The following is an 18,812-nucleotide window of genomic DNA, read 5'->3' as shown; positions in this document are numbered from 1 at the left end:
CTTCAGCTAGTTTAGGACTTCTACCGTGCACTCGTTTCTGTCTCCAAAGTAACTAAACCCTGTGCAGCATAAAGAATTGGGCAGTGGGCACTGGTCTTGTCTTTTTGGGGAGGGGGGCACACCCGGCGGTGCTCAGGGGTTACTCCTGGCTGTCTGCTCAGAAGTAGCTCCTGGCAGGCACGGGGGACCCTATGGGACACCGGGATTCGAACCAATCACCTTTGGTCCTGGATCGGCTGCTTGCAAGGCAAACGCCGCTGCGCTATCTCTCCGGGCCCTGGTCTTGCCTTTTAAGAGAATTTCCTATGTGCTTCCAATCTTGTACTGCTTTGTCCATCTTTTGAAGGTGGCACATTAAGACAGCCACAGTGAAAAGCTCTACAGTGTACTTGGCTTTTGCTTATTCTCCATGAGTAGACAAAACAGAAGCGACAACCTCAGAAGACAGAGTGACAGGATTGGAATAATACAAAGGAACCACTGGGAAAAAAAAAACCCAAACCCAACTACAACAACAACAACAACAACAAATAGCTGCTCTTTGAAATATAAATCTTCTTTGCCTCTCTCTCTTTCTCTTTCTTTTTCTATCTTTCTTTGTTTCTTTCTCTCTCTCTTTCTTTTCTTTCTTTGGTTTCTTTCTTTTTCTTTCTTCCTTTTGGGGTTTCAGGCATATGATGTTTCTTTTATTTTTTCTCATTATTGACTTATTTTAATTCTCCGACATATGGGATCCTTCAAACTGGAAACACTTCTAGCCACAGCTAAAACATCTGTTTCACCCAAATAAATACCTTAAAGCCACAAGCAAGTGTCCACCATCACTAAGACTGCATTGCAATACAAGTGCATAACATCTTGAGTTCTAAAGGAGAATCAGATTTTGTTGGTACTTTCATATGCATGGAAAAAATTCATCTCAAAATCTGCATTATTACTAACTTCTGAGCAAACAAAGAAAAGGAATTCTGTTTGTTTTGTCTAGAATTGGTAGCTTTAACAGAAACTGATGTCACAAGCAGCTTATAAAATCAAGTCTGGTATATCACATTAATTACTGGAGCTTTTTTCTTACTTAGCAGAGCAAATCTAAGTCCTAGCTTTTCTACTCTTGTCCTTATTTGAAATACCTTGACCCATAGCCACTCTTCTAATTAGACAAAGTAGACCATTTTCTGGTTCCGAGAAAATGTCAGCATATAGTTTAAGTGGCACAAACACTTCTTACTAAAAATAAGTCAACATCATAGTCCCAACTTGTCTATTAAAACTGCATTTTTCCCCTAAAATCTGTTTGCTTTGATCTGTGTTATCTCTAGACAAGATTATCACCAATCCCAATTAAAGAAGTTCTCACTTTGCTTTTGTAAAATATTTTAAACACACTTTTATTACTCCCCATGGATTTATAATTACAGTCTCATTTGAAGGGGCACAGATTCAATAACAATTGTTCCTCATCTCTTAACTCCAAATTTCTAGAAAGATAAATTTGTCTTTGACTCCTGGATACCTGAAAAAAGGATGACTAAAAGAATTTCTTCTTTTTCGTTTTTGAATACATTTTGTTTACAGAAAATGCTTTTGTGCTATGAAAGAGGATAAGACAACACTTCAATATTTGCAACAAAAGACCACCATAACTGGACCCCTAGATACTGGAGGCTGAAGTTTAATATTTTGTCCATTATAATATGTACTAAAAAATAGCATTGGCGTCCCCCTAGCAGTGCCCATCCCTCAGATGGCAACAAATTCCAATTTAGCACTTTTTGCTTTTCTTAGGTTTTTTCGTTATGTTGCTTTTTATTTTTTTAATCTCAGATGAAAACACAAATAAAGTCTGAAAAAGAAAAAAAAGATGGTTTCCCTCTTAATTCTCAAATCAATAAATTATTTTGAGTAACTTGTTTCTCCCATCACAAAATTTATATCGAAGTTTTTAAAGACAAAAAAGAACAACCGATAACAGAAAACCATCAAGCAGTAGTAATTTAATATAATACATTCTACCATAAGTTAGCCAAAAACCAACTAATAATACCTCCCCCCCAAAAGAACCTATTTCAAAGACTTTTCCCTCTTTATTAGTTGCATGAGATTTTTCTCGCTCTCATTTGGTCAGGAAAAAAGGTGCAAATAACAATCACAGTTACCTGCTTTGGCTGGTCACTTGTAGTGAGGTGCTCTTGAAGGTGGCGCGGAGTTTTGCTAATGATGCGCTGCTGTTTAAGAGCCGGGCGGTTTTTCTGGCAATCACTCTTTGTGTGCCATCTTTTATAAAGGTGCTTCTTGTTGCTAAGAGATCAGTTGCTTAGAGACCAAATCATTTAAAAAAATATATATGTCAGGGGCCAACGTAAATTATAACCAAATTTTTTTCATCTCAGCTCGCCCTCTGAACGCTCAGCTGCCACGGTAGATCGCGCCGTACTAAGAGAACCCAATTACTAATCACAAAGAGAAAAACGGACCATAAAGAGGAGAAAGATCTGTTCGTACACTCCCATGGACAGACAGTAACACCACAGGTTCCTCAGGAGGGGTCAGAGCGCCGCCAGGCTCTCCAGAAAGTTGGGGACTCCTGTGGGGGGGGGGGCTGCTGCACACGTCCCCCATCCCAGGCATTTCATATCACCTATTCCCTACAAACCTGAACACAGTTTTAGAGGACAGAGACAAGAGGATGGTGATGAAACTTAAGTCTTTTCTAAAGGAAAATGCCGCACTTGGGGAAATTTAAGTGGGAACTTTGCAGTGATCTCAGTTGACATCCAGATGTTTTCATGTGTGAGCGGTTATCACTACTTTAGGTGCAGGTGTGTGTGTGTGTGTGTGTGTGTGTGTGTGTGTGTGTGTTTGTTCTTGGGAGCCTGGGGGTGTCTGATCCTATGCTCTTTAACTCCTAGTTACTCACATGCAAGGAATGTCAAGCCAGGGAGAGAAGAGGGGAGGAGAATATTTCAGGTAATTAGGGAAGATTTGCCTTTAGTATCAGTTGGTCTTTCGTTTCCTTGTTGTGGAGATTCTGCAATTGAAGACATCCCTGACCCTGCACCCCTCCTCCCATCACCCAGGATGGGACATTTGCAATTTAATAATTTATTTTAGTGTGTGGAAGGCTCTTCAAGAGGAATTCTTAGCTTAATAGATTGAAAGATGGTGAGGACAAAACTCCTCTATACCTACTACCCAATACACCTCCTTTACCCCAGGGTCACCCTGGCTCCCAGCTTCTTCCCCTCTCTCCACTTTCAGTGAATCTCTTGTCCTATATCTTGAGTAAGGAACAGACAAAACAAATTAAGAGTTCAAAGATGTAGAGTTTAAAATGAAACAGAGGGGCAAAAACAAGAGAAAACCTCACCTCTCTTCCCCACCTTGCACCACCACGCTTCAATAGGCTTCAGTGATGAAGCCTTTATTTATTAGTCATCCTCCTCCCTAGCTTGGTTGAACTGGGAGTACCTGGAGATAGATGCGCTCACTGTATTGGGGTGGGATGAGTCTAGCTTGAGTCTAGAGGGAGAAGTCCTCTGTTCACTGGCAGATTGGCATGGTCCCACCACCACTCATTTTACAAAGTAGTTTCCTAAAAGCCTCACAATAATCCTTTGGGACTATTAATTTTTTTCTTCTTAAAATTGGCTGGCAGTAAAACACACAAACAGGCAGTCTGCACAAACAGGAGGGAGCTTTGTAAAAACTCAACGGTTTAATTACTTGCATACTAAAATGGCATTAAAGATTTCTTTACTTGCAGTGAATCTCACATTCATTGCATGGAGAAATGAGTGACTTTTCTCAGCCCCAATAACTGACATGGACAGAGGCATGTGAGTGTCACAGAAGAAATTCCAGTTGACCCACCCATTCTGTATTTTTCCCTTAATAAACCCTTCCTGTATTATCCACTCCCCACCTCCAAATTTCTCTTTGATGATTTCTTTGGTTTGACAGAGAATTGGCATCAGAAAAGGAAGGAATCTAGCAGAGAGGAAGTAGAGGGGGAAAAGAAGCAAGAGAAAGACATTTCTGGTTTTTTTGTTTGTTTGTTTATTTGTTTTGGTTTTTGGGTCACACCTGGCAGTGCTCAGGGGTTACTCCTGGCTGTCTGCTCAGAAATAGCTCCTGGCAGGCACGGGGGACCATATGGGATACCGGGATTCGAACCAACCACCTTTGGTCCTGGATCGGCTGCTTGCAAGGCAAACACCGCTGAGCTATCTCTTTGGGCCCAGAAAGACATTTCTGAGTACATGGTAAGTACCTAATGCTAACTGAAGAAAAGAAAGGGGCAAAGTCAAGAACTCCACTGTAATTATCCATTTCTAAAAGTGAGTGAATATGTCTTAGTTTACATTGCATGCTATGAGGTATACATACACAGAGAAATTAAATAATCATTCAAAACTATATGAATCATTTAAGCAATAATCAAAATTAGAATTTATGGGTCAAATTTTACCAACTTGAAAAACCACAGACAGTTATAGTTGACAAAACAAATAAAAAGATTATATTTCTGGTTTAGGGACTGTGGGTTGAAGAGTAGTAAAAACTTATTACAATACTTTATTAATATATAAAATATAGATATATTCAATTTTTCTTAAGCTTAAATTCTAGCCTCCACCCAGAGTATTTTCTAGTACATTTATAAAACCAAGAAACATAATTCTGTTCAAGATTAACTAAATATATAAAACTAAATATAAAAAACATTCTTCTCTTTACATAAATATTATTCCTCTTGTATTACTCCAAAGGCTTTTCTTTAGTGACCTGTTTGTATAGTCAAAAGAATAACTTGCTTGAATTTGGCAGTTTGTATTAAATATAATGAAGTTTGTTCAACTTAGCTGTATGTTCCTGAGGCAAAAGCCACCTCATTTCTTCCATTTCAATGATGTTATATATGAATTTTGTCCTAAGAATGCAACCATATGGATTTTTATTAAAAGTCAAGGGGAGGAGAAATTGGAAACAACGATTTTATAGGCATGTGGGAAAATGTCTAATAGAAATTCAGTGACCAGGTATTATGATCAGTTATGTCAACTATGTGATACATTTTCTTTAATTAAAAAAGAAAGAAATCCAATGACCAGGAAAGTCCCCTGGGTAAGATGCATTTAGACTAAAGAACAGCAAATGTGTGCCCAGTAAGTGTAAAATAAGACACTCTAGGGGTTTTTCAGGTAAAGAAGACAGCAAACATGTAAGCAGGTCAGAATAGGACAGGAAATTATTAGAATGGTTAGTTTAAGGGTGCTGGCTCGCTGGCTATATGAGGCATACTAGCCTTTAACTCTTACTGTTAAATTTTGATGTGTTTACTAACTGTGCTTAACATATATGTCAACAAATAATCACTTATGTGCTGGGAACCAGGGTTGGGGAGCAATATTCTGTTGAAAGGCCAGCCTGTAAGTTTACTCATGGCTACTAAGGGAGCACAAACCTTGTGTATTTGTGTCATTCTCTGTGGACTGTAGAACCAATTTGAATGCAATCAGGATAGGCATGAAGCTACTCTGCTCACCAGCTTCTGAAAGCAAAGCCATCTCCATCCTTTCCTGTCAGAACCATGTCTAGGCTCTTCTGCCTCCCATTGGACTTTCCCTTGCCCTGTAGTCATGGGCTTTGGGGTGAGGGGTCCATAGCATCTGCCTCTGGACATGAGGTCCTTCCCTGACATTTGGTCATCTCTTGCCTCTGGGGAAGGGACTTTGATCCCATTCTAAGGGGGCCTCTGGAATTACACTTCTTGCTCTGACTTGTAGACACAGTTAATAATCCAGCTGCCACAGTGCAGAGCACTGGGATGAGCAAATGTGGCCAGCACCCATCTCCATCCCCACTGAATTGTTTCCAGACATTCAAAGGCAATGGCTGTGGACAGTAAATTGCATGATAATTAACCTAACAACAAGGTATCAGCCTAATAAGCACCACCACACAGTTCAATTTCCCTGCTTTTCTTGGAGAAAGAACCATGATGTTCTTCTCTCCTAGATTGTCTGGCTCTGCTTTACCCTCCTCCACACAGCTGCTAATTTACCCCAAGCTAGTGCCTGTGACTATCTTCAGGTATTTATCAATCATGCCCATCTGTTCAGTATCTTACCAGGTAAGAGAAGCCTAGGGGATAAAGATGGGAGGCATGAACATGCTGTTCATGGAGGGTGGAGGGCAAGGTGGTGGGCATTGAAACAAGTAGAAGCCAAGTATTCCCCTCACTTTTGAACTTTTCATGGGCCTCTAGGACATGGAGACTATTCATCAGTATGCACATGGAGCACATTCATTCTGTCATCAACTAACATGAAGATCCTTTAATCCTCAGGAGGTAATTGGGGAGCATAGCCAATCAAAATACATGACTCCAACACAGTCTCAACAGAATTGCACAGAGTCAATTTCTCATAAATTGAACCAACCTCTATTGTCCTGTCTTTTCCAGACCCAACTTTCTTCTACCTCCTTCCTTCTCTTGGCCCCGGCTCCTCTAATCTTCACTCTGCAGTCCCCCTTTTCTTCTGTAGGTCACATCCTTCTTTTCACCCCCCTCCTTTGCATAGCATGCCTCAAATCTGGGACACACAGACCTCTAAATGAGTGGGCTCAAATGAAGGCCAAGGAGCTTATGTCAACACATACGTCTTTAGGCACTTAGGTTTTTTACCCCTGAAAGCTGATCCCAATCTGAAAAGCCCAGGTTTTGCCCACAAGTTTGCATAAAGAACTTCTAATTTCACTCAGTTATCATGTTTGGAAACCAAGTGGGATATGAACCCCCACTCATGTCTGGAGTTTCACTTTCTCCACATGCACACTATATTGGGGGGCACTGGCATTTTGAGGATGATTAAAGTTAAATTGTTTTTCTGGTGATTTCTTTCAAGGCACCATCGCCTCTTCCCCATTAAGTGTTTCACAACTCTGTCATTCTGTAGACTTGTCAGTGTGTAAACATGGAGCAGGCAAACCAGGGGACCATTGATGAGAAGTCCCTGAAAGGAACTGAACTCCAAGTGTCTTGTGCCCATTGGGCATTCTGATTCTGTTTAACACAGTGAAACCTTTCTTGAAGCAAAATTTTTTTTATTAATGGGCCTTTGAGAGGAGTGGTAGACTGCTTGCTTCAAGTTAGCGCTAAGGAGGATTCCAACAGCAGCAGCAAAAACAAAAACAAACACACCAAAACAAGACCACACCTCATTTATCCTAACTCACACTTCCTTGGTTGAATACAACAACGCATCAGTAGAGGGCAGGATGGAGCCAGGACTCTGGGGCTCATGGAGCAGAGGAAACCAATCCAAAATTTACTTTTGGATTTAGAACTGAGGTTGGGAGAGAGGGAATAGGGAGCACAAAGTGGGGAAGGGCTTCAAAATGATAGGAGAGGGGATTCCTAGTACTTTTGGGGTGAGTGCAGTGTGAAAGGGGTTAAAAAAATCAAAAGCACTCCTGAAACATACAATGATGTAAACCAATGGACTTCATTTAAAAAAAAAAATAGATAAACCTGGGGCCAGAGAGGTGCACAAGCAGTAGGGCATTTGCCTTGCGCTCTCTACCTAGGATGGACCAGGTTCAATTCCCCAGCATCCCATATGGTCCCCCAAGCCAGGACCAATTTCTGAGTGCATAGCCAGGAGTAATCCCCTGAGCGTCACCGGGTGTAGCCCCCCAAAATAAAAACAAACTTCAACCCATCCCAGAGGGAGTAATAATAATGGTGGCAATGATAATAGTTCACTGTGTGATAAACATCAAGTGGGGGGTTGGAGAGGTGGCGCTAGAGGTAAGGTGTCTGCCTTGCAAGCGCTAGCCTAGGAAGGACCGAGGTTCAATCCCCCGGAGTCCCATATGGTTCCCCCAAGCCAGGGGCGATTTCTGAGTGCTTAGCCAGGAGTAACCCCTGAGCATCAAATGGATGTGGCTCGAAAAAACAAAAAGAAAAAAAAAAGCATCAAGTGGATCCTAACACCATAGAGGTCCTTACGACTGGCAGTTTTTAAGGGGCATCGAGTCAACTATTCCCAGTCTAGAGGTCGGCGGGTAAGTAATTTGATTTTGCAAGTAAATAAGCCAGCGCAGAAGAAGGTTCTTAGAGAATAAGGGAAATGTATTTCTCGAAGTCACATGTCTCTTGGGAAAACCTGCCTGTACAGAACAATACTAAGAAAAGTATATACAAAAGGGCTGATATTTTTTAAAGGGAGAGGGGCCTTCTCACTACTTGTTTCTCCTGCTCATAAGTCATACCCCCTCCCCAACCTGATGCCTGCTCTAGACAAAAATGGGCATGAACTAGAAAACAAATCAGTTTTATTTGCTTGCATTGTCTGTTCTATCCTTCCCAGGTCCTGAGAACTGCCCCCAGAAAAACATGAAAAACCGGTCTTAAAGAAAATACCATTGAAGCACCTTTGCAGAGAGAAATAATCTGATAGCAATCAGAGGATTACACTAAAAGACCCTGGTGAAGCCACAGAGCCTGGGTGCTGATGTGGTATTTGCAGAACCCTAGATACTCGGACCACTTTAACAAGGTTCTCCCAGTACCTCTTCCTTGAACCTGTTCGGGCTCACAGGCTACTACAGCTCAGACATTGGGAAGTGGGGTGCCTGCTCACAAGCATGCCTCCTGGACTCCAACTCTAACCCCTAACTCTCCCTGGCGTATCCCTACCCTGACACTTCAGTCCTTCTGTTAAGAACCACCCCTTCTATCTCCCTCTCCAAGCCCTTTACTAAGTGAGACTCCTGATTTTTTTCAGTGGTTCAGGGCTGAAACTAAATGAAACATGAATCTCTCCCCTCCTCACTCATCCTTCTGCTCCTAATAATCCTGCTTTCTGCGGCTATCAGCTACCACAGGAAAGTCTCTGTACATCCTGGGATAGATTCAAGGTGGAACAGCAACAAGTTCAGTGCCTTAGTAGCACAGTCCATAGGCATTTACATCTGCTCTGCAGAAGAGAAACTACAAGTGGTCTCACAAGTGAGCACTACCTGATCCTTTCAAAGCTCTATGCATTTGATAGAGCACCTACAGGCACTCACTGGGTCTCTGGTTCTCCCAACCCCCTGTTCCCAGGTGTTCTCCCCTGAAAATCCAAGAACCTATAAAGAGTAAGAACCATGTCTTATTCATTTCCTGTCCCTAGACTGACACCTAGAAGCAATGGTGGTGACCTGGAATTCTTTTTTTTTTTGTTCAAGTAATATTTCACTGTTTAATTGATCTGATTTTTTTCAGAAATTATAACTGCAGAACCAAACCAGTGGATTGCATCGTTTGGCATCAAGATAGCATACAATTTATCCTTTCTTATAGAAACTACAGCCCTTTTCCACCCTGAAGAAGACAGAGGATGGACCTTTGCCCACACTCCCTTTGTAATATTTCTAAGATAATAGGAATCTCTAGTATATAAAACTAGAAGGGAAGCTTATAGCTTCCTCTGAAATGCTTAAGGTATTAAAATTAATACAGGTCTAGAGAAATTTTCTCTTGAAACCAGTTAAGAGTAAGCAACAATACTAACAGCTACCTAAGTTTTCAGGTTTGCAGGAAAAATAAAATGCAGGAACCGCCTGATCACCTAGACGAAGTCCCCTTCCTAGACAGAAAAAGAAAGGACTGCCTGCAGATTCAGTTCACTCAACCCCCAGAACAGAATGCAGACCATCCTGAAAACTCCCACTGATAGCTGACTACTGAAAACCACCTGGAAACAGATGACATCAGAGCCCACAGCTGAGACCAAATGCATTGTAACTGCACCTGATAGACTCTCAAACTAGAAATACTGCTTGTAGGGGCTGGAGAGATAGCACAGCGGTAGGGCACTTGCCTTGCAAGTGGCCTGCCCAGGACCAATAGTGGTTTGAATACTGACATCCCATATGGATTCCCCTGAGCCTGCCAGGGGTGATTTCTGAGCATAGAGCCAGGAGTAACCCCTGAGCATTGCCAGGTGTGACCCCAAAACAAAAACAAAACAGAACATATATAAATATTGCTTCTCGCTCTTGCCTATTTTGTTTAACAGCAGCTACTAATATAGTTTTGCTGGCTTGCAGAACTGTATTGAAAATTCTCTGTTATCAGAAATGGCCACATCATCCAACTCCCTGTGGTTGAGACTGTGGTGGGAGATATTGCCCAGATTAAATAACATGACCTGCTGCCAGCTGCCAGTGTCCTGATATAAGGGAATAATCTCAAGATTGACGAGAGGTCTATCACTGGGGAGTCAGAACACGTCAAGAAATCTCTGGAGAATGGCTCCATGTTGCTTTTAGTAATGAATGTCATGGAAGGGTCTGGCTGGATGGTCATGACAGCTATGGGTATTGTATATTCTTTGCCTGTTGTTCCACCTTGACTTTCCAAGTGGGGGCGCTGTTGAGAGCCAAATAAATAGTTTGGGAGCAAGGTGTTGGGCGGGGGTGGGGGGGGGTCTTTTGGCAGAGTTTGCTGGCTGGTTCCAGGTGTTTTTTGGAGCTAGCAACAGGCTGACAAAGGACTCTCTGCTCCCAACCTTTTTACTCCTTTACCCTCCTGTCTGTGTGGATTATTTGCTGCGGATAAATATTACCAAGATCTCCCCCCTAAAGGGGATAAGGGGATGGGAGTCAATATCTCATTCTGGGAGCTCTTTGAGGATACACAAATAACCAATAAAGGAAGTAAACAGGACCCCACAGGTATCAACTCCCAAACTGGAATTATCTTTACCTCTTAGGGGCCAATGAGAGAGAAGTGGAGAAAAGAAGAAAGGTAAAAACAAGGAGTCATCAAAAATCGCAACAAAGCAAAGACTCAAGTCATGATGGAATGACCCTGGAGATCCAGCCCCTCAACAGCCAGGAGAGTGCTGACCTAGAGGAAAGGGAGAAGGAGGAGGCCAAGATGCCCAAGAAGAAGTCTGTGCTACAGAGCAAGCTGACTCACCTTGCCATTCAGATCAGGAAAGCCCAAAACCCTGGAGCTGCTAATCAATGGCATCGCTATCAAAAGTGCCCATACCTGCAAGATCCTGCCTCCAGAAGAGGGGGCCTGCCACTGCAGGTGGGCAACAAGACCGAGTGCACCTTATTGGGCCTCGTCACAGTCTTGAAGCAGGACTACAACTACAATGCTGTGCATAGCAAGGTGCCTGAGCAGAAGTTCTACAAAGTCTACACATTCAACTCGGCACACAAGTCCATGGGCACTGTCATCAGAAGCCAGACGGTGCTTTGCATGTAGAGCAAGGGCACCTCAGACATCATCCTCCACAAGTGTAACCAGATCCTGAATCAGAAAGGGGATGTCAGGCCCTTCAAGAGCAAGGAAATTGACAAGATGGTTCAGAGTGTCGTCGAGCCCATGGCATGCGAGGGGCTAGGGATCATCTGCATAGCCTACTGTGACTTCAGCGCTGAGCCCATATGAAACAATGAGCCCAAGATCCTCATGGAGCTCACCTGCATTGTTGTGGTCAGCATAGAGGATCCTGTGTGCCCCGAAGTACCAGATGCCATTGCCAAATGCAAAGGAATGGCATTACTGTTCGAATGGTGACAGGAACAACATCAACGTGGCCTGGGCCATCACTACCAACATCAACACAGCCTGGGCCATCATGGGCCCTGGCAAGGAGTTCCTGTGCTTGGAAGGCAAAGAATTCAATCAGCTCATCCTCAACGAGCAGGGCAAGGTGGAACATGAAAAGCTGGACAAAGCTGAAAAGTCTGGCCTCAGCTTTGGGTACTGGAACGATCCTCCCCCACGTACAAGCACACACTGGTGAAAGGCATTATTGACAGTACCACAGGGGAGCAGCAGCAGGTGGTGGTTGTCATGGGATATGGCACAAATGATGGTCCAGCACTGAAGAAAACAGATGTCAGCTTTGCCATGGGCATCACGGCACAGATGTAGCAAAGGAGGCATCAGACATCAATCAATGACAACTTCACCAGCATCATGAAGGCTGTGATGTGGGGAAAACACATCTATGACAGCATCTCACCATCGTGACCTGGAATTCTCAACTGACTGACTGACTGGAACTGATCACATTCAGTGTTTCCCTCCCTGCCTCCATGTGGCCATGTGCCCACATCAACCACATCCCCAGGTGGAAACCATTGTTCAGACAGCCCTGGCATTGTATCTTTTTGTCCAGGATGACAACAGAACCACACACACACCCATCTCTGCCCATCCTCAGTCTTTATCCTGGTGGCTCTATGGATTTATCTCTGACTCACAGGCTCCCACCATCATATCATATATGATTCGAGTCCAGTGCTTGCCCTCCCAGGCAGCCTCCTCCTCTGCTCTGAGTAAGCCCTTGGGATCCTGGAGCCACCACCAAGGCAATCTGCTCATCTCCACTTATCTTGCCCCTTTATTTCTATTCCCTAACCCTTACCACTATCCCCACTCAGCCTGGACAAAGAAACCCAGATTGGAACCTTAGGGCCAGTGAGAAGACCACTACTATCTGGCTTATGAGTTTGCCTCATTCCTGATTCTGATTCTGCAGGGACCCTATCTGAAAATGTGTGTGAATTCACCAGCTTTCTTTGCCTTCATCCCTGAAGGCCCAGAACAAGCAGCCACAGTCTCTGGGTATGCCCTGCAGTCTTCCAGTCTTTGCACAACACAATGACGGGATATATGTATATGTATATATGTTGTCTCCAGGTCCCAAACCCTGCCAGCACCTTGACACACAGTGTGAGTTACAACTACCTGAAAGGCAACAAGAGCAAGGTGAATTAAGCAGTAGGAGAGAAGAAGGGTCTCAGAACTGGGGTTTAATGATCCTTCTACTCTTCATAGGAAAAAAAGGGTCAAGGGTAGTAGAGTGGTTAAGAGGCTTTCAGTGAGGGTCCTGAGCTCAGTGCTTTCCCCTGCACACCTTTCATTTCACATGCTTTGGGAGACCAAATTGTATCGTTTATCAAAGAATTTTCAAACAATTCTTTCTTAGGGAGTGAATATGGGAAAGGAAGCCCCTGGAGACAAGTGTTATGGGCTCCCTACGAAGACATAAAGCCATACAGACCTGGGCCAGGATCATCTTTCCCCAGACCTGCGACTTTAAGTAGCATGTGCCCAGAGCCAAGCATTTGCCCCTGGGGATTTTGAACTTGGCTGCCTGATCTGGGAGCATAGGGACTCTAGGGAGACCATTCAAGATTCTTCCAAACTTTGCCTGCAGACTCTGCCCACTTTGCACTCCACTCTCCTTCATACAGACAGTGCCTCCCAGCTTCCTTCTTCCCATACCCCTTGCGAGCATACTTCTATTTCTTTTGGTAAACGGGATGGATATGAATCCCACCCCAAGTCTCCTCCTTGATATTTCAGTTTTGGAGTCTTTTTCTAAGGAATCAAGACACAAATGAGACTGCTTGCAAACTAAGTCCTGGCGGGTTCAGGCACAAATAACATTAAAAGTACTGAAAAAGAATCTATCTTCTAGCACCCCAATATCTTACACAACACCAGAGGATGCTGGGGAAGAATCCAGCATGGGGACCCATTTCTCCATATCCCCATCCCTGCCCTCCCACACTGGTAGCTTTTTTATGAGGATGTACAACACTAATAGTTATAATTCTGAGACAGAGATGCATGTCCAGTTTTGAATGCTGACATTATCCCTTGTTGCTTGAGCACCTCACACTCCAAATGGAAATATTCTTTTTATTTTTTTATTTAAACATCTTGATTACATATATGATTGTGACTAGGTTTCAGTCATATAAAGAACACCCCTTCACCAGTGCAACATTCCGACCACCAATGTCCCAAATCTCCCTTCATCCCACCCACCCCCACCTGTACTCCAGACAGGCTTTCCAGTTCCCTCATTCATTCACATGATTATGGTAGTTCTCTGTGTAGTTATTTCTATAATTGCACTCACCACTCTTTGTGGTGAGCTTCATGAAGTGAGCTGGAAGTTCCAGCCCTCCTCTCATTGTCTCTGAGGATTGTTGCAAAAATGACTTTTATTTTTCTTAAAACCCATAGATGAGTGAGACTATTCTGCGTCTCTCTCTCTCTCTCTCTCTCTCTCTCTCTCTCTCTCTCTCTCTCTCTCTCTCTCTCTCTCTCTCTCTCTCTTCCTCTGACTTATTTCACTCAGCATGATAGATTACATATACATCCATGTATAGGAAAATTTCATGACTTCATCTCTCCTGACAGCTGCATAATATTCCATTGTGTATATGTACCACAGTTTCTTTAGCCATTCATCTGTTGAAGGGCATCTTGGTTGTTTCCAGAGCCTGGTTATTGTGAATAGTGCTGCAATAAATATAGGTGTAAGGAAGGGGTTTTTGTATTGTATTCTTGTATTCTTAGGGTATATCCCTAAAAGTGGAATAGCTGGGTCGAATGGGAGCTCAATTTCCAGATTTTGGAGGAATCTCCATATTGCTTTCCATAGAGGTTGGACTAGACAGCATTCCCACCAACAGTGAATAAGAGTTCCTTTCTCTCCACATCCCCGCCAGCACTGATTATTCTCATTCTTCGTGATGTATGCCAATCTCTGTGGTGTGAGGTGGTATCTCATTGTTGTTTTGATTTGCATCTCCCTGATGATTAGTGACAAGGAGCATTTTTTTCATGTGCCTTTTGGCCATTTGCATTTCTTTATCAAAGTGTCTGTTCATTTATTCTCCCCATTTTTTTTGATGGGATTAGATGTTTTTTCCTTGTAAAGTTCTGTCAGTGCCCTGTATATTTTGGATGTTAGCCCCTTAACTGATGGGTGTTGGGTGAATAGTTTCTCTGACTCAGTGGGGGTCTCTTGTATCCTGGACACTATTTCTTTTGAGGTGCAGAAGCTTCTCAGCTTAATGTATTCCCATCTGTTGATCTCTGATTCCACTTGTTTGGAAAGTGCAGTTTCCTCCTTGAAGATGCCTTTAGTTTCAATGTCATGGAGTTTTTTTTACAGACGTGTTGTTCTATATATCTAATGGTTTCGGGTCTGATATCGAGGTCTTTAATCCATTTGGATTTTACCTTCGTACATGATGTTAACTGGGGGTCTATGTTTGCTTTTTTGCAAGTGGCTAACCAGTTCTGCCAGTACCACCTGTTGAAGAGGTTTTTCCTGCTCCACTTAGGATTTCTTGCTCCTTTGTCAAAAACTAGGTAATTGTATGTCTGGGGAACAATATCTGAGAACTCAAGCCTATTCCACTGATCTGAGGGTCTGTCTTCATTCTAATACCATGCTGTTTTGATAACTATTGCTTTGTAGTACAGTTTAAAGTTGGGGAAAGTAATGCCTCCCATTTTCCTTTTCCCTAGGAGTGCTTTAGCTATTTGAGGGTGTTTATTGTTCCAGATGAACTTCGTAAGTGTTTGATCCACTTCTTTGAAGAATGTCATGGGTATTTTTAAGGGGATCGCATTAAATCTGTATAATGCTTTGGGGAGTATTGCCATTTTAATAATGTTAATCCTGCCAATCCATGAGCAGGGTATGTGTTTCCATTTCCGTGTGTCCTCTCTTATTTCTTGGAGCAGGGCTTTATAGTTTTCTTTGTATAGGTCCTTCACGTCTTTGGTCAAGTTGACTCCAAGATATTTGAGTTTGTGTGGCATTAATGTGAATGGGATTGCCTTCTTGACTTCCATCTCTTCCATATCATTATTGGTGTATAAAAAGGATATTGATTTATGTGTGTAAATTTTGTAGCCTGCCACCTTGCTATATGAGTCTATTGTTTCTAGAAGCTTTTTGGTAGAGTCTTTAGGGTTTTCTAAGTAGAGTATCATGTCATCTGCAAACAATAAGAGCTTGACTTCTTCCTTTCCTATCTGGATTCCCTTGATATTTTTTTCTTGCCTGATCACTATAGCAAGAACTTTCAGTACTATGTTGAAGAGGAGTGGTAAGAGAGGACAGCCTTGTCTTGTACCAGAATTTAGAGGAAAGGCTTTTAGTTTTTCTCCATTGAGGATAATATTTGCCATTAACTTGTGGTAGATGGCTTCAACTAGATTGAGAAAGGTTCCTTCCATTCCCATCTTGCTGAGAGTTTTGATCAAGAATGGGTGTTGGACCTTATCAAATGCTTTCTCTGCATCTATTGATATGATCATGTGATTTTTATTTTTCTTGTTGTTGATGTTGTGTATGATGTTGATAGATTTACGGATGTTAAACCATCCTTGCATTCCTGGGATGAAACCTACTTGGTCGTAGTGTATGATCTTCTTAATGATGCATTGGATCCTATTTGCCAGGATTTTGTTGAAGATCTTTGTATCAGCATTCATCAGGGATATTGGTCTGTAATTTTCTTTTTTGGCAGCATCTCTGTATGGTTTTGTATCAAGATGATGTTGGCTTCATAAAAGCTGTTTGGGAGTGTTCCTGTTTTTTTCAATTTAATGGAAGAGCCTGGCTAGGATTGGTAGTAGCTCCTCTTGAAAGATTTGAAAAAATTCATTAGGAAATCCATATGGGCCTGGGCTTTTCTTTTTGGGCAGATGTTTGATTACAGTTTCAATTTCCTCAGTAGTGATGGGGGTGTTTAGATATGCTACATCCTCCTTACTTAAATGTGGAAGGTTATAAGTGTCCAAGAATTTTTCCATTTCTTCTAGGTTCTCATGTTTAGTAGCATAAAGTTTCTCAAAGTAGTCTCTGATTACCCTTTGGATCTCTGCAATATCTGTCGTGATCTTCCCCTTTTCATTTCTAATATGGGTTATCAGGTTTCTCTCTCTTTCTTTGTGAATTTCGCCAATGGTCTATCAATCTTGTTTATTTTTTCAAAGAACCAACTTCTGCTTTCGTTGATCTTTCGGATTGTTTTTTGGTTTTCAACTTCATTGGTTTCTGCTTTCAGCTTTGTTATTTCCTTTTGTCTCCCTATTTTTGGTTCCTTTTGTTGGTTATTTTCTAATTTTTTGAGCTGCATCATTAAGTTATTCAGGTATGCCCCTTCTTCCTTCCTGATGTGTGCTTATAGAGCTATAAATTTTCCTCTCAGAACCGCTTTTGCTATGTCCCATAGATTCTGGCAGTTTGTGTCTTCATTATCATTTGTCTCCAGGAAAGTTTTGATTTCCTTTTTTATTTCATCTCGGACCCACTGGTTGTTCAGTAGCAGGGTGTTTAATTTCCAATTGTTAAAGTTTTTCTTCTGTGTGGCTTTGTAGTTCACATCTAATTTCAGAGCCTTGTGGTCAGCAAAGGTAGCCTGCAAGATTTCTATCCTTTTGATTTTATGGAGGTATGTTTTATGTGTCAGCTTGTAGTCTATCCTGAAGAATGACCCATGTACATTGGAGAAGAATGTGTATCCAGGTTTTTTGGGATGGAGTGTCCTGTGTATGTATGTGTGGTGTACCCTAAGACCCACCCATTTCTGGGAGGGGTCTGAACCGGATAGTAGGTGTAACTTTACCTGCAAGCCCCTCCCATTCCTGGGAGGGGTTTGGAAAAAGGTAGATAAGGCTGGGACCAAGGGAATTCGGCCCTTTTGGCTCTTTGCCCCTTTTGCCGTTTCTCTCTTGGCCCGGCTTGGCTTCCTGGCTTTTGGATCTTTGGGCTGCATGGAGCCCAAAGGGAAGATGGCTAACAGGAGATAAGATGCAGGGCTAGCAAAATAATGCTGTGCTTGAAAGGTTGACATAGGCCACACACCTGTGGTGGCTAGGGCATGAATAAAGATGATTCTTCCTGAAGCCTGCGTGTGAGTGATTTCACCTGGGCCTGGAACTCGCCGGCTGCATGGAGGTTGCAGAGCCATGTGGGCTGGATGGTATCCTCCACCATCCAGCCCCATCGTTAATTAATTAATTCAACATCTGGCGCTCCGAACTTTGACCTGAATCCTGGACCCAAGAAACCAGCAACAATGGTAATATTTCTGCTTTTCAGTTTAATTTTGGCTCTTTTCGGGTGCACTAAGCCCAAAACACTGGGCCACGTGCAGCCATGTTCAAACATGGCCGTGACCCCTTCTAGGGAAACAAGGGCAATTAAAACAAAAGAGGTGGAAGCTTGCATCACCTCCAGCCCAGGCCCAGGCCCAAAACTGAAACTTTGTTACAAGAAACAAAAACCTGGGCCTCTTCAAAGACTTATTAAAAGTCTAAATTGGAAACGGAGGAGAAAAAAGACTGTATTGAAAATGGACTAATTTTCTAAAAATGACCTTTGGCTTGAATTTGGATTTCGACTTTGGAAATTTCGAACTGAACTTTTAGTTTAAATCACTTGGAACTCTGAACATCCAAAGTGCTCCCAGAGGGGAAAAAAGGCAGCGGTGAAGCCCCTGCGGCAAAAAGCTCCAAGCGGCAAGCTCCAAGCAGCTCGGCTCGGCTGGGATATCGGCTGGAATCGGCTTGGCTGGGCTCATTAAGAGGCAATATTGACTCAATTTCCTTTTTTGGTATTGGCAATACTAATATATCAGGGTCAAATCCTAGTAAAGATATAGATCTGAGTCTTGCTTTGATAATGAGTTCTGAAATTAAATCCAAATAAGATATCACAGACCGAGGCTGTTTGTTATGTAAATATACCCATTCCAGGGGACCTGCCTGTTGCATCAATGCCCCCGTAGGGGTTTCTTTTGTAGGGAAAATTAATAAAGAAACCTTCTCTCCCGGAATGAATCTTGAGAGAAATGATTGTTGCAACCTGTTCAAGAAGAAGTCCAATTCATTTTTGGCCTCTATAGTTAAATTTCTCGGGCTGTCTAGGGCAGAATCACCCTCCAACGTTTTAAACAAATTAGACAGTTCTGTA

General features: G+C 42.5%; 1 pseudogene; it reads left to right on the top strand.

The window, feature by feature from the left end:
- Positions 1-10,118: 10,118 nt before the first annotated feature.
- Positions 10,119-12,046, top strand: LOC126014113 (plasma membrane calcium-transporting ATPase 4-like; annotated as a pseudogene).
- The last annotated feature ends 6,766 nt before the right edge of the window (positions 12,047-18,812 follow it).

Source organism: Suncus etruscus, chromosome 1, assembly GCF_024139225.1.
Source record: "Suncus etruscus isolate mSunEtr1 chromosome 1, mSunEtr1.pri.cur, whole genome shotgun sequence".
NCBI classification, from domain to species: domain Eukaryota; kingdom Metazoa; phylum Chordata; class Mammalia; order Eulipotyphla; family Soricidae; genus Suncus; species Suncus etruscus.
The sequence above is the reverse complement of the archived record's forward strand: the minus strand, read 5'-3'. Positions and strand labels throughout refer to the sequence as shown.